This window comes from Gorilla gorilla, chromosome 12 (genome assembly GCF_029281585.2).
Source record: "Gorilla gorilla gorilla isolate KB3781 chromosome 12, NHGRI_mGorGor1-v2.1_pri, whole genome shotgun sequence".
NCBI classification, from domain to species: domain Eukaryota; kingdom Metazoa; phylum Chordata; class Mammalia; order Primates; family Hominidae; genus Gorilla; species Gorilla gorilla.
The window spans coordinates 136382665-136395095 of NC_073236.2; the positions used below are offsets into that span (position 1 = coordinate 136382665).

The 12431-nt window shown below is 47.9% G+C and overlaps 1 protein-coding gene across 12 annotated transcripts in view; it reads left to right on the top strand.

Annotated features, from left to right (window-relative positions):
* The window catches only part of RNASEH1 (ribonuclease H1), a 28407-nt gene extending 16213 nt beyond the window's left edge, over positions 1-12194 (top strand). For 2 of the 12 annotated variants that reach the window (XR_010130081.1, XR_010130076.1), the window contains 5 exons: positions 7239-7426; positions 7879-7994; positions 9950-10926; positions 11013-11095; positions 11877-12194. The gene's annotated coding sequence lies outside the window, so the exon portion shown is untranslated. Of the gene's footprint in view, positions 1-3714; positions 3832-7238; positions 7427-7878; positions 7995-9949; positions 10927-11012; positions 11096-11876 lie in introns of all 12 variants that reach the window. The other 10 variants (XR_010130082.1, XR_010130077.1, XR_010130083.1 and 7 more) reach the window with 7 other exon arrangements.
* The last annotated feature ends 237 nt before the right edge of the window (positions 12195-12431 follow it).

Sequence of the window (12431 nt, forward strand, 5' to 3'; positions counted from 1 at the left end):
CTAGTCTGGGCAACATAGCGACACCCGGTCTCTACAGAAAATTAAAATAAAATCAGGTGGGTGTGGTAGTGCCTGCCTGTTGTCCCAGCTATTCTGGAGGCTGAGATGGGAGGATCGCTTGGGCCCAGGAGGTTGAAGATGCACGAGCTGTGACCACGCCACCACATTCCAGCCTGGGCGACAGCAAGTCCTTGTCTTAAAAAAAAAAAAAAAAAAAAAAAAAAAGAATTTGTGGAGTTAAGCATATTTGGTGGGTTTCAATCCGTTGTGATTTTTATCTTTATTTAGCTCAGACTAGCTTATTCGGTCAGTGAGAGGGAGCCTCTTCAGCTTGGCTCTTGCTTTCTTTTGATAAGTGTGCACACGTGTGCATACGTGTGTGCACAGACCACACACACAGTCATTGATAGCTCCCTGCAGCCTGGCATGTCAAGATGCTCTAGGCCCAATTTATACAGCTTCTGCTCCAAACCTGTCTTAAAAGAAAAACTTTAGACAAGTTAGCAATTTAATTGAGCAGAAAATAGTTTCTTCAGCTGGGTAGCACTCAGGACCAAAAGTGGTTCAGAACGTTCTCCTGTGCGTTGTGTGCGGGCTGTATTTATTTATAGCCACAGGAAGGGAAAGACACACGTACATGGCCAGACTGACTGCAGGTCAGCCTCCACCTCACATAGGCATGTTTTGGGAGCCTTCAGCATGTGATTGGTGAGACTCTGCTGCTTGTTACAGAAGTGTACTCTCAAGTCAGATCCCAGTTTGCTTATACGTAAAGTGAGGTTATAAGTCACTATGTACAGAGGCAGTTTTAGGCCAAACTTAATTCCGTTTAATACTTGGAATCCATTATTTTTCCCAGAGTCTCTGGTAGAGATGGTATTTCAGATCCAGTTTAGGATGCTCATTGCTATTGGGTTGGTCATTGTTTCTAGATTTTTGGACAGAGCTTTAAAAAAATACAAACATTGCACACACATATTTAAAGGAAGAATATTCTCTGAGCCTATATTGATATTCCCAATACAAATTCAGGGTCCTGGGGCCTTTACATAGCCTCCTCTATATGATGTCTGTGTCTCCTGCACTCGGAATCCTGCTTCTCAAGACACAGGACGATGGCATGGAATATCCATCCCGTAATCACTCACTTGTTTTATTCCTGTTTAGCATTTAGCATTTAAAAAAAATACTAATACCATAGCATTAATTGTGATGATGAAAACAGCACTGTGTCTATGTTGTCAGAAAAATCGCTCCTTTTTACCACCATTGACTAATTTCTGTGTGTTCAGGTCTCATAACCAGTCTATAGTCAGTGTCATCTTGGGGACAGTATTCCTTGAGTTTCTGATGTTGAATTCAGTTTTGCTGGATATGAAATTTTTGGCCCAGATTTTCTTTGAGTATCTTGTTTTATTCTGTTTTCTTCCAGCATAAAGTGATGCTGAAAAGCCTGATGAATCTTGTTTTCTTCCCCTGACAGTCATATGCTGTTTTTCCTTAGATGCCCAAAGGATTTTTTCCTTTTTCTGTCAAGTCGGCCGTTTTATTCGAATGTGTCATGTGTTGGTATTGGTTGTCCTGGTCCATATTTGCAAGCGTATGGTGTGCTCTTTCTACGTGTACTTCACATCTGTTATTTTAAGAAGATTTGCTTGAACTGGAGTTTAGTGTTACATTTTTCTTGCTTTGGCTTTTTTCTGTGGGGATCCCTGTTATCTGTATGTTGAAATCTAAATTGGCTGTTCTCAGTGTTTGCCACTGTCTCTTGAATCTCTTTTATCTCTTTCTTTGTTTCTTTTTGAGTTTTAAAAGTTGTTATTGTACCACTTTTGTTTTGTTTCGTTATTTAAAATAGGAACAGTGTCTCACTGTGTTGCCCAGGCTGGTCTTAAACTCCTGGCCTCAAGCCATCCTCCTTCCTTAGCCTCCCAAAGTGCTGGGATTACAGGTGTGAGCCACCAAAGCCGGCCCCACCTTGCTTTTTAAAACAGCTCTGTTGAGGTGTAACTGACAGGTAATGAACTGCACATATGTGAAGTGACTGATGCATTTGCCTGTGAAGCTGTCGCCATAACATGTCCATCACCACCAACAGCCGTTTCACACCCCTGTCTAAACCGTCCCTCGTGTCCCCCATGTTCAGGCAACCACTGGTTTGCTCTCTCTCACTAAAGGTTAATTTATATATTCTAGAATTTTATCTGAGTGGAATCGCAGAGCAAGTACTGTGGGGGGAGGTGCTTCTTCTACTCAGCATAATTATTTTGGCATTCACCCATTTTGTGTACATCAATAATCCACATTTTGTATTGCATGGATATACCACAGTTTATTTATTTACCTGTTGACCGATATTTCAATTATTTCCAATTTCTAAATAAAAATAAAGCAAATAAAGCTGCCGTGAACATTTATATCCTCGTCTTTGTCTTCTGTTTCTCTTGGGTAAATGCCTTGGAATGGAATGCTTGGTCATATGGCAGGTGTGTGCTCTTTTTTTCTTTTTTTTTTTTTGGAGATGGAGCCTCACTCTGTCACCCAGGCTGGAGTGCAGTGGCGTGATCTTGGCTCACTGCAAGCTCTGCCTCCCGGGTTCACACCATTCTCCTGCCTCAGCCTCCCGAGTAGCTGGGACTATAGGTGCCCGCCACTACACCCGCCTAATTTTTTTGTATTTTTAGTAGAGATGGGGTTTCACTGTGTTAGCCAGGATGGTCTCAAGCTCCTGACCTCGTGATCCGCCTGCCTCGGCCTCCCAAAGTGCTGGGATTACAGTGTGAGCCCAGCCAGCAGGTGTGTGCTTTTTAAGAAACTGTGAAACTTTTCCAAGTGTGAACTTTACATTCCCTCCAGTCAGGCAGGAGAGTTCCAGTTCACTCCACATCCTTGTCAACACTTGTCACCTCATTCTGTTACAAATGTCCGTAAGTTTTTTGGTTTTGCTGTTTAGTAGTTCTGTTTTTAGGTGGGGATTTGAGAAGATTCAAAAAGCATGCTCCTGCTGCTGCCTCTGTCTTCTGAGAATCTGTGATTTAAAAAAAAAAAAAATTGAACCAGAATTGGAAATAGATGAAAAGTTGTGCCTTTAGAAACTTTACGGTCTGTGGGATTTTCACAACACAAATGATGTTGGCTGGGCGCAGTGGCTCACGCCTGTAGTCCCAGCACTTTGGGAAGCTGAAGCAAGTGGATCACAAGGTCAGGAGTTCAAGACCAGCCTGACCAAGATGGTAAAACCCCATCTCTACTAAAAATACAAAAATTACCCAGGCGCGGTGGCAGGTGCCTGTAATCCCAGCTACTCGGGAGGCTGAGGCAGGAGAATTGCTTGAACCCAGGCGGCAGAGGTTGCAGTGAGCCAAGATTGTGCCACTGCACCCCAGCCTGGGCAATAGAGTGAGACTGTCTCAAAACAAAAAACAAAAATGATGTCAGTACAGCAGAAAGTGCATGAAGCCGGAGGGAAGGAAAGGTCCAACCACTTTTAAAGAGGAATCTTAAATTTTTAGGGGGCAATTTTTTTTTTATTAAAAGAAAATATATTACTGAGAATCAAAAAATCAGCTGCATTTTTTATATCTTTAGAAACTTAACAATGATATATAATTGCATCTTCATCAGCTCCAAATCAAAATATTTGAGTGACTGTCATATCAGATTGTGCTACATATTGTGGAATATATAAGCTTTCAACTGGTGCTTCTTTAATAGGATGTTCGTGCCGCACAAATAGAGGCCGTTGAAGAAGTGTTCTTTGTGCAGAACTCCCCTCCTGGTGTCTGCCGGTACTGGAGCGTCACGGTGTCACCCCATTGCTGAAGCCTGAAGGTAGCTACTCTGCCATCTTGTAGGACAGGCACAAAAGTGCACGAAGCCGGAGGTCAAACAAAACGAGAAAGAAAAAGCCCTCCTGGCTGGTGGACAGCTTGGGTAACTGTAAATAGGAACCAGTGAAAGCTGCACTCCTGATTCAGGTGATGTTCATTTCAAGTTGAGCAAGTCTGGGCCGCAGATGCTGTGTCTGAAAAGGAGGGCCTCGGGGTAGATTTCTGGTCTTTTTCCTAATTCTAATATTCTAGTAGTTCTGGAGCAAGAAGAAATAGGTCACTCAACTAAAGCCCCTTTTTTACTGACGTGATGAGCCGACATTCAGAACTCAGTAAGAGGATGTCATCAGAACAAAACACGTAGCAATGATCGTGGTGGTCGTGGTTCCTCAGTTCATAAACACTCAGGAGTAGCATGGGGAGGGTCGGCTGCATCTGCCTGCATTGTGTCTCCTGGCACACAGAAGGCGTTGACTATGCTGGCCAGCTCGTTCAAGCAGCTTTGGTTCTTAATTGCCCATTGAGAGACAGGAATTGGCACAAGGTGACTCTGATATTGTGTTGACATAAGTATTTGTCAAAGAACAACTTTCATCAAAATATGCACTCAAATTAAGATTCTTTGGTGATATGGGAAGCTGCCAGTATATGGTGGTAGGGTTTTGGACAAAGACAAATATGAATGAAGTGGGAAACAGGGCAAGCGGACCGCTGTCTCTGCCCGCAGCTGACAGAGCTGTTCTCTAAACCTAAGTATGCACAGATTCGTGTATATTAAAAGCAGTACCTCAACAGTAAACAAGGGTCTTTAACCTAGGATTTAACATCCAGCAACCATGAAAGAAGACTACGTATAAATAAAAAGGTTTTGAAGAGCCATAAGCAAAAACAAACTAGGAAAAGAAGTTGCAACTCACATCACAAAGGACTAATTTCCCTAATATATAAGAACTAGAAATTGAAAAAAAACTAACAACTCAGAAGAATGGATTGGCCAAATTGTTTACAGAAAAAGAAATACTCATGGCCCTTTAGGAATGAAAAGATGCTCGGCTTCACTCACGAGAGAATGCGAATTAAAACACCAAGACATTTCTCTGTATGATATTAGCAACAGTTCATATGTTGCTGAGGCTGCCTGGAAACGTGTGCTCACCTGTGTTGGTGCTGAGTGCAGATCGGCACCATTCAACACCAGACAGAGGCATGGCCCACTGTCAGAATTACAAATGCTTTGATGTTTAATCCACCAGTCCTCACTCTGCATATTGTATGCTGTAGATACACCTTGCACACATAAAAATAAAAGATGACCAGGTTTTTAATATCAGAGAACTGGAAGCAATACTGGGACCTGAAGCGGCCGTGGGATAAACAGCGTTAGAGTGACAGACCCCATAAGTACCCACAGACCAGAAGGCGCTCTGGGCGCTGTTAAGTGGAAAAAGGAAAGTACTGATTCATGTTACAGCAGGCTGCCTTTTGTGTCAAAGAGGATAAATAAAAATTCACAAACAGTGAAGTATTACTCTATTACACTGGGAATGGGGAGAGGATGCTGTGGGTGGGAACAGGGCGGTAATGAGACTTGCTGGTGTGTGCGTCTTTGTATGCTATCTTTTTATCTTTTATATATATATATTATATATATTTTTTGAGATGGAGTTTTGCTCTTGTTGCTCAGGCTGGAGTGCAGTGGTGCCATCTCGGCTCACTGCAACCTCTGCGTCCTGGGTTCAAACAATTCTCCTGCCTCAGCCTCCCGAGTAGCTGGGACTACAAGGTGCCCAACACCATGCCCGGCTACTTTTTTTTGTATTTTTAGTAGAGGCAGGGTTTCACCATGTTGGCCAGGCTGGTCTCCAACTCCCAACCTCATGTGATCCACCCGCCTCGGCCTCCCAAAGTGCTGGGATTACAGGTGTGAGCCACTGTGCCCAGCCTGTATGCTATCTTAAAAAAAAAAATTGTTTTAAGACAGAGTTTCGCTCTTGTTGGCCAGGCTGGAGTGCAATGGTGCGATCTCAACTCACCGTAACCTCTGCCTCCCGGGTTCAAGCAATTCTCCTGCCTCAGCCTCCCGAGTAGCTGGGATTACAGGCATGCACCACCAAGCCCAGCTAATTTTGTATTTTTAGTAGAGATGCGATTTCTCCATGTTGATCAAGCTGGTCGCGAACTCCTGACCTCAGGTGATCTGCCTGCCTTGGCCTCCCAAAGTGCTGGGATTACAGGCATGAGCCACCGTGCCCAGCCAAAAAGATTTTCTTTAATCTTTTTTTTTTTTTTCTTTTGAGACACGGTCTTGCTCTGTCACCTAGGCTGGAGTACAGTGGCGCTGTCAAAGCTTACTGCATCCTCCACCTCCTGAGCTCAAGTGATACTCCAGCCTCAGCCTCCTGAGTAGCTGGGACTACAAGTGTGTGCCACCATGCCCAGCTAATTTTTATTTTTTTTAGAGCTGGGGTCTCACTACGTTGTCCAGGCAGGTCTTCAACTTCTGGGCTCAAGTGATTCTCCAGCCTCAGCCTCCCAACACGCTGGGGTTAGAGCCATGAGCCACTGTGCCTAGCCTTTTTTTTTTTTTTTTTTTTTGAGACGGAGTCTCGCTCTGTCGCCCAGGCTGGAGTGCAGTGGCGCGATCTCGGCTCACTGCAAGCTCCGCCTCCTGGGTTCACGCCATTCTCCTGCCTCAGCCTCCCAGTAGCTGGGATTACAGGCGCCCGCCACCACGCCCAGCTAATTTTTTGTGTTTTTAGTAGAGACGGGGTTTCACCGTGTTAGCCAGGATGGTCTTGATCTCCTGACCTCGTGATCCACCCGCCTCGGCCTCCCAAAGTGCTGGGATTACAGGCGTGAGCCACCGTGCCCGGCCTAGCCTTTTTATATGTTACCTTGATCTTTGAATCATGTTGTAATACCTGTTAATAAATATTTGATAAAAAATATTCGAAAGGTCTGCCTTCAAAGAGGGCAGGTAAAGGGCATGGGTGCTGTGGGACTCTGACCAGCAGAACCCCAGTGGCCAGGTGGACACATGCTTAGCTGAGGTGTGCAGATCCCACCCCAGTCTTTGCAGCTCCCGTCTGCTCTGTGAAACACTGTGACACGGCACCGTGTGTGTATCTGAGATTCGTATAATATGTAGTGTGCTCCTTTTAGGTAGACAACATGCTTTAACCTAACATTTTGAAACCCAGGGGAAAATTTACGGGGATCACATTTATGAACTGAATGGATCCCCCAAAATTCATGTTAAACCCCTAATCCCTGGTGTGGCTATTTGGAGAGGGGCCTCTAAGGAGGTGCTGGGGTTAAGGTTATAAGGGTGGGGAGGCCCTGACCCGATGAAATGGGTGTGCCTATGAGGAGAGACCCCAGAGTGCTCGTGCTCCCTCCTGCCTGCAGGGGCACTCTCCCGGGACAGGCCACACACCAGCCTCTGCGAGCCAGGAAGGAGCCTCCCCAGAAACGGAACCAGCGGGAACCTTGACCTGAGACTTGCAGCCTCCAGAACTGTGAGAAAATAGATTTCTGTTGTTTCAAGCCCCCGAGCCTGTGGTATTCTGTCCCAGCAGCCTGAGCAGGCTGAAATGGTAGGTTGGGATGCTTGGTAAAGAAAACAAGGAAATCCTTGTTAAGGGTGTGAAGAGGCATTATTCAAGGGCCCACTCCAGTGAGGTTTTGCAGTAAAGGAGAGAGACGGGGCTCAAATCGGAGTACAGGGATGGGTGGGAGCTGACAGCTCCGGAGCAGGGGCGGGGCCTGTGGACAGAAATTCCTAAGTGGAAACGTCAGGAGTCAGGGTGGGTTTCCCCAAGCAGGCTCAGCAGGATTTGCTCAAACGGAGCCAGCCCAGGACAGAGCCCAAGGTCAGAGCCTGGTCCACGAGGGGACTCGGAGGGGTGGACTCAAGCTTGGTCCCGGAGGGGAGGGGACTCGGAGGGGTGGACGCAAGCTTGGTCCCGGAGGGGAGGGGACTCGGAGGGGTGGACGCAAGCTTGGTCCGGGAAGGTCTTTGTCAAGGCCCATTTGTTTTATTTTACAGGGAGGAAACTGCAGCCGAGTCAGCTCCTCCGACTCTAGGCCGACCGTTCTTCACTGTATGACATGTGACTCACCAGATAAAGCCACACACGTCATTCTTTTAAAATTCTCTACTCTGTGAGTGCAATGAAATTAGTATTTTTCCACAAGTCCTTTCCTTTCTCTAATGTGTAAAGTAAGAGGCAGAGAGATCCTGCTCTAGTCTCTGGGCCCTCCCTCTGCTGGCAATGTTCTTTTTCTGTTTTAACCATCTGAGCAGCACACGACCCCCCTGTCTTGGGGCAGTGACGTGTCTGTGGTCAGTACAGGACCTGGTGCTGGCTCTCTCGTGGCCGGGACCGACAGTGGTCACGCCTGGACCCCGCTGTGTGTCCTACCCTGTTCAGTTTGCCAGCACAGGCTTTTGGTTCCATTTTCAACATGTCTCTAGTCTGATCAGCCCTGACCTCCACTGCAGGCTGCGTCCTTCCGTGCCTGTACTAGTGCAGAGCTCCTGGTGGGTTCGCACCTTCTCCCTCAGCTCCTCCCTCTCCAGGTAGCAGCCAGGATGGCACTTTCAAACCATGTCAGATCACGTCGCTGCTGTGCTCAGGACCTTCCAATGACTTCCTTGTCCCTCTCAGAATAAAATGCAAATTCCTCCCCCACACCCACAGGTGTCCCCCTGTCCCCACCCCACACCTCACCTGCACTTGCCGACTCCAGCCATGCGGCTCTTACTGCCGTTCCGCAATGTGCTGGGAACCTCCTGCCTCAGGGGCTTTGCTGTTCCACTGCCTGGGCTTTACTCAGATGGAACTTTCTTTGTAAAAATTATTGATTTCTAAAATTATGGTAAAATATACATAACATAAAGTTAACATCTTAACCTTTTTTTTTTTTTTTTTTTTAGACAGGATAGTCTCACTCTATCACGCAGGCTGGAGTGCAGTGGTGCAATCACAGCTCACTGCAGCCTCTGCCTCCTGGGTTCAAGTGATTCTCTTGCTTCAGCCTCCCAAGTAGCTGGGGACTAGAGGCACACACCACCACGCCTGGCTTTTTAATTTTTTTTTTTTATTTTTAGTAGAGACAGGGTTTTGCCATGTTGGTCAGGCTGGTCTCGAACTCCTGATCTCAGGTGAACCGCCTGCCTCACCGTCCCCAAGTGCTGGGCTTACAGGTGTGAACCACTGCGGCCAGCCCATCTTAGCTGTTTTTAAGTGTGCAGTTCAGTGGCATTAGGTACACTCACACTGCTGTACAACCATCAGCACCCTCCATCTCCAGAACTTCTCATCTTCCCAGACTGAAGCTCTGTTCGTGTTGGACACGGACTCCCCAGCCCCCTTCCCCAGCTCCTGGCAGCACTGTTCTGCTTTCCATCTCTATGAATGTGACTCCTCTAGGGACCCTGTATAAATGGAATCATGCAGGATTTGGCCTTTTGGGCCTGGCTAATTTCACTGACCCTAATGTCCTAAGGGTTCCTCCACATGGTAGCAGGTGTGAGAATTCCCTTCCTTCTAAGGCTGAAGAATGCTCCATTGTGTGGATGTGGCACAGGATTTTTTCCGTGCCGCTTCACCAGCCGGAGACCTCCATGGCCGCCGGCGCCCCTGCCCGGCCTCACTCAGCCCAAGGATCACTGCTGGAGGTACTCTGCACATTTGGCCCAGTGGGCTGTGCTCGGCTTGCACCCCGGCCCAGATCCCACGCTTGCCACAGGATCCGCGCTCAGCCGGCGGTTGGGCTGGGCATGCCGCAACCTGCTTCTGCCTTGGGCACCGGTGTCTGGATGAGGGTGGTGGCACCCAAAACTCAGAGACACCAGGAACCGCAGAGCCCCAAGGGTGTCACAGCTCAACCATTCCCACCACCTGTGACTTGGCGAGCAGGGCATGCTACAGCCCTGGTTCAGGGAGTCTGACGTCTGGGCTCTCGGGAAGCACCACAGCTCTAGTTCATTCCTGCCGCCCGCAACTTCAGCAAACGGGTGTGTGGCAGCCAGCAGTTTCTTCTCCTCCACTGCTCAGCAAGCAGGAGGGAGGGTTACAGTGTTACAGCCTTTTTTCACACCCACTGTTCTGCAGGTCCCAAGTTCTTGTCCCACATCCAGAAGAATAAGGTTATGCAGACAACCAGAGAGTGAGCAGGGCAGAAAAAAACTTCTTGCATGTTGGAACAGCTCCCAGTGTTGAGGGGACCTGAGAGTGGGCAGCCACTACCTGAAGGCGAGTAGTCTCTACCCAAAGGTGGTAGTCCCTGCTGTGTGTCTGAGTCCAGGGTTTTTATGGGCTCAGAAAGGGGGAGTGTGTGCTGATTGGCCCATGGGCAGGCCAAGAAAAAAATCACCATTCGATTGGCTAAAAGGTCGTGGACTTAACCTGGAACTGGCAGCCTGGTTTTCCAGCTTCAGGCTGTCTTTGGCTTGAAGGTCGGGTTTCACTGGGGACCTGCCCCAGTCTGCCTAGGAATCTGCCTTCTGCTACTATCAGAGGGACCACGCTTCGCTTATCCAGTTGTCATTCACAGACCCTGCATTGTCTCTGCCTCTTGGGCTTTGTGAAGAATGCTGCTGTGAACAGGGGAGTGCCCCTGCCTGTTTGGGTCCCTGCTTTCCATTTCTTTGGGAGGTACGTGGAGAGGAGATTGCGGGGTCATGTGGTCATTCTGTTTGGCTCTCGGAGGAGCAGGCATCCTGTTTTCCACAGCAGCTCTGCCATCAAATGGCACTTTCTTAGTGACACGTCCCGTATCTCTCCCCATAAATGTATCTCTCCCCGTAAACATTGCAACTCCTGGCTCACTTTCCTTCTCCTGTAACTTGTCACTGTGAAACTCTCAGGTGTGCCTGAGCCGACTCGTAGCAGCCCAGGAGAGCCAGCAGTGAGGCCCCTTCCCCGCTCCGTGGTCAGTGCCTTCACACAGGGAGTTTGGAGGTGGCTGTAGTGGGAGGACTCACACCGCAGAAATCAGCCAGTGCTGCAGGTCAGGGGCCGCCATCCCCCAGAGCTGCTGTGAGACATCGACCAGCACATCAGTGGGCTGCTTTCTGCTGGTTTTATTTGTATGTATTTTGGTCTGTTTCCCTACCTAGAAAATAAACTCCCTGTGGCAGAAGTTTTATCTGTCTGCTCCCTTCTTGGTTCCCAGCTCTTGGAACAGAACCAGACTTCTGGCCGGGGCTCAGTCAGTGCTTGCAAGATGTTTGTTGGCACCAGGCTGTGCCAGGAGAGGTGAGCTCTGAGAGGGCAGTGTGAGGAAGGAGCACTTTGGAGAAAAGGCCCGGGCGACATTTTATGCGTCCTTTCCCTTCCCCTGAGGCAGCACGATCGGCTTCTCTGTGGGCACAGAGGCCTGGGTTCTCGCCTCGCTCTGCCCGAAGGGGGAGCAGCTCCATCAGTCCTGTCTGCGTGGGAGAGTGCCTCCGTGCCCCTTAGTGCGGTGCCTCCCAGCCTTTATAATGTCAGGGCATGGCTAGAAAATACGATTTCTACAGCACATCGGGGCCAAATGGAGGGCGTTGTTGGGTGCATCTCTTTGGGCCTCTGAACACTTTCACTAAATTCTTTACATGCAGTCATGCACTGCATAGCAACATTTCTGTCAGTGATGTACTGCATATTCAACAGTGGCCTCGTCAGATGATGATACCGTGTTTTTGCTGTAACTTTCCTATGCTTAGATACACAAATCCTTAACATTGTGTGACAGTTGCCTGCAGGATTCAGAGCAGTGACCTGCTGTACAGGTTTATAGCCCAGAAGCCATAGGTTGTGCCACGTGGCCCGGGTGTGTAGTGGGCTGTACCATCTAGAGGTGTGAAATCACCTAAGGACACCTTCCTTAGAACCTATCCCTGTCAAGGGATGCGAGGCTGAGTAACAGGGCCCCTTGGGAGTTCAGCACTCAGCATGTTTCAGTGAGTGACTGAAATAATGAACGTTCTGATCGGGCCCTCTCTGGCTGGCACCTGTGAACTACTCGCTTTGTACCCATTATTTCTTGTTCCCACAGCATCATAAACTGCTGATCTACTGTTTCTTTGTCAAACGGGAGGAGATAACATGAGGGTCATGAGAAATGTTTGCAGACGGAGTGAATGCCTTGAAAGTGCTGCGACCAGGTGCTGACACCCGGAGGTCTGGCTGCTCGAAGTGTTAGCTGACACGGAAGATACATGGACTTTCCCTCCATTCCCCAAAACTCCCCCTCCCTGACTCGTCAGCTGCATAAAAACCCTCTCCTTATTTCTTTGTCAAGGGGATTTGAGAAATCTTGCTGTCTTGTCTTCTTGCTTTGGCCAAATGGAATAAACCTTTCTCTGTCTCCAGACACCTGTGTCACAGTGTTCGGCCTCAGCTATACAGCAGGTACATGAACCTGGTATTTGGGCTTCTACAACAACTGTACTTATAGCACAAATAAAGTACAAAGTGTTAGGGAAGACCAAAGACCATAGGTAGAAAACTTGGATACAACTTCCAAATACTCTTCAAAACATTTAATGAGCAGCTTCTGGAAACATAACTTTTTCCTATCAGGTTTATAATTAAAATAGCTGTAGACTTC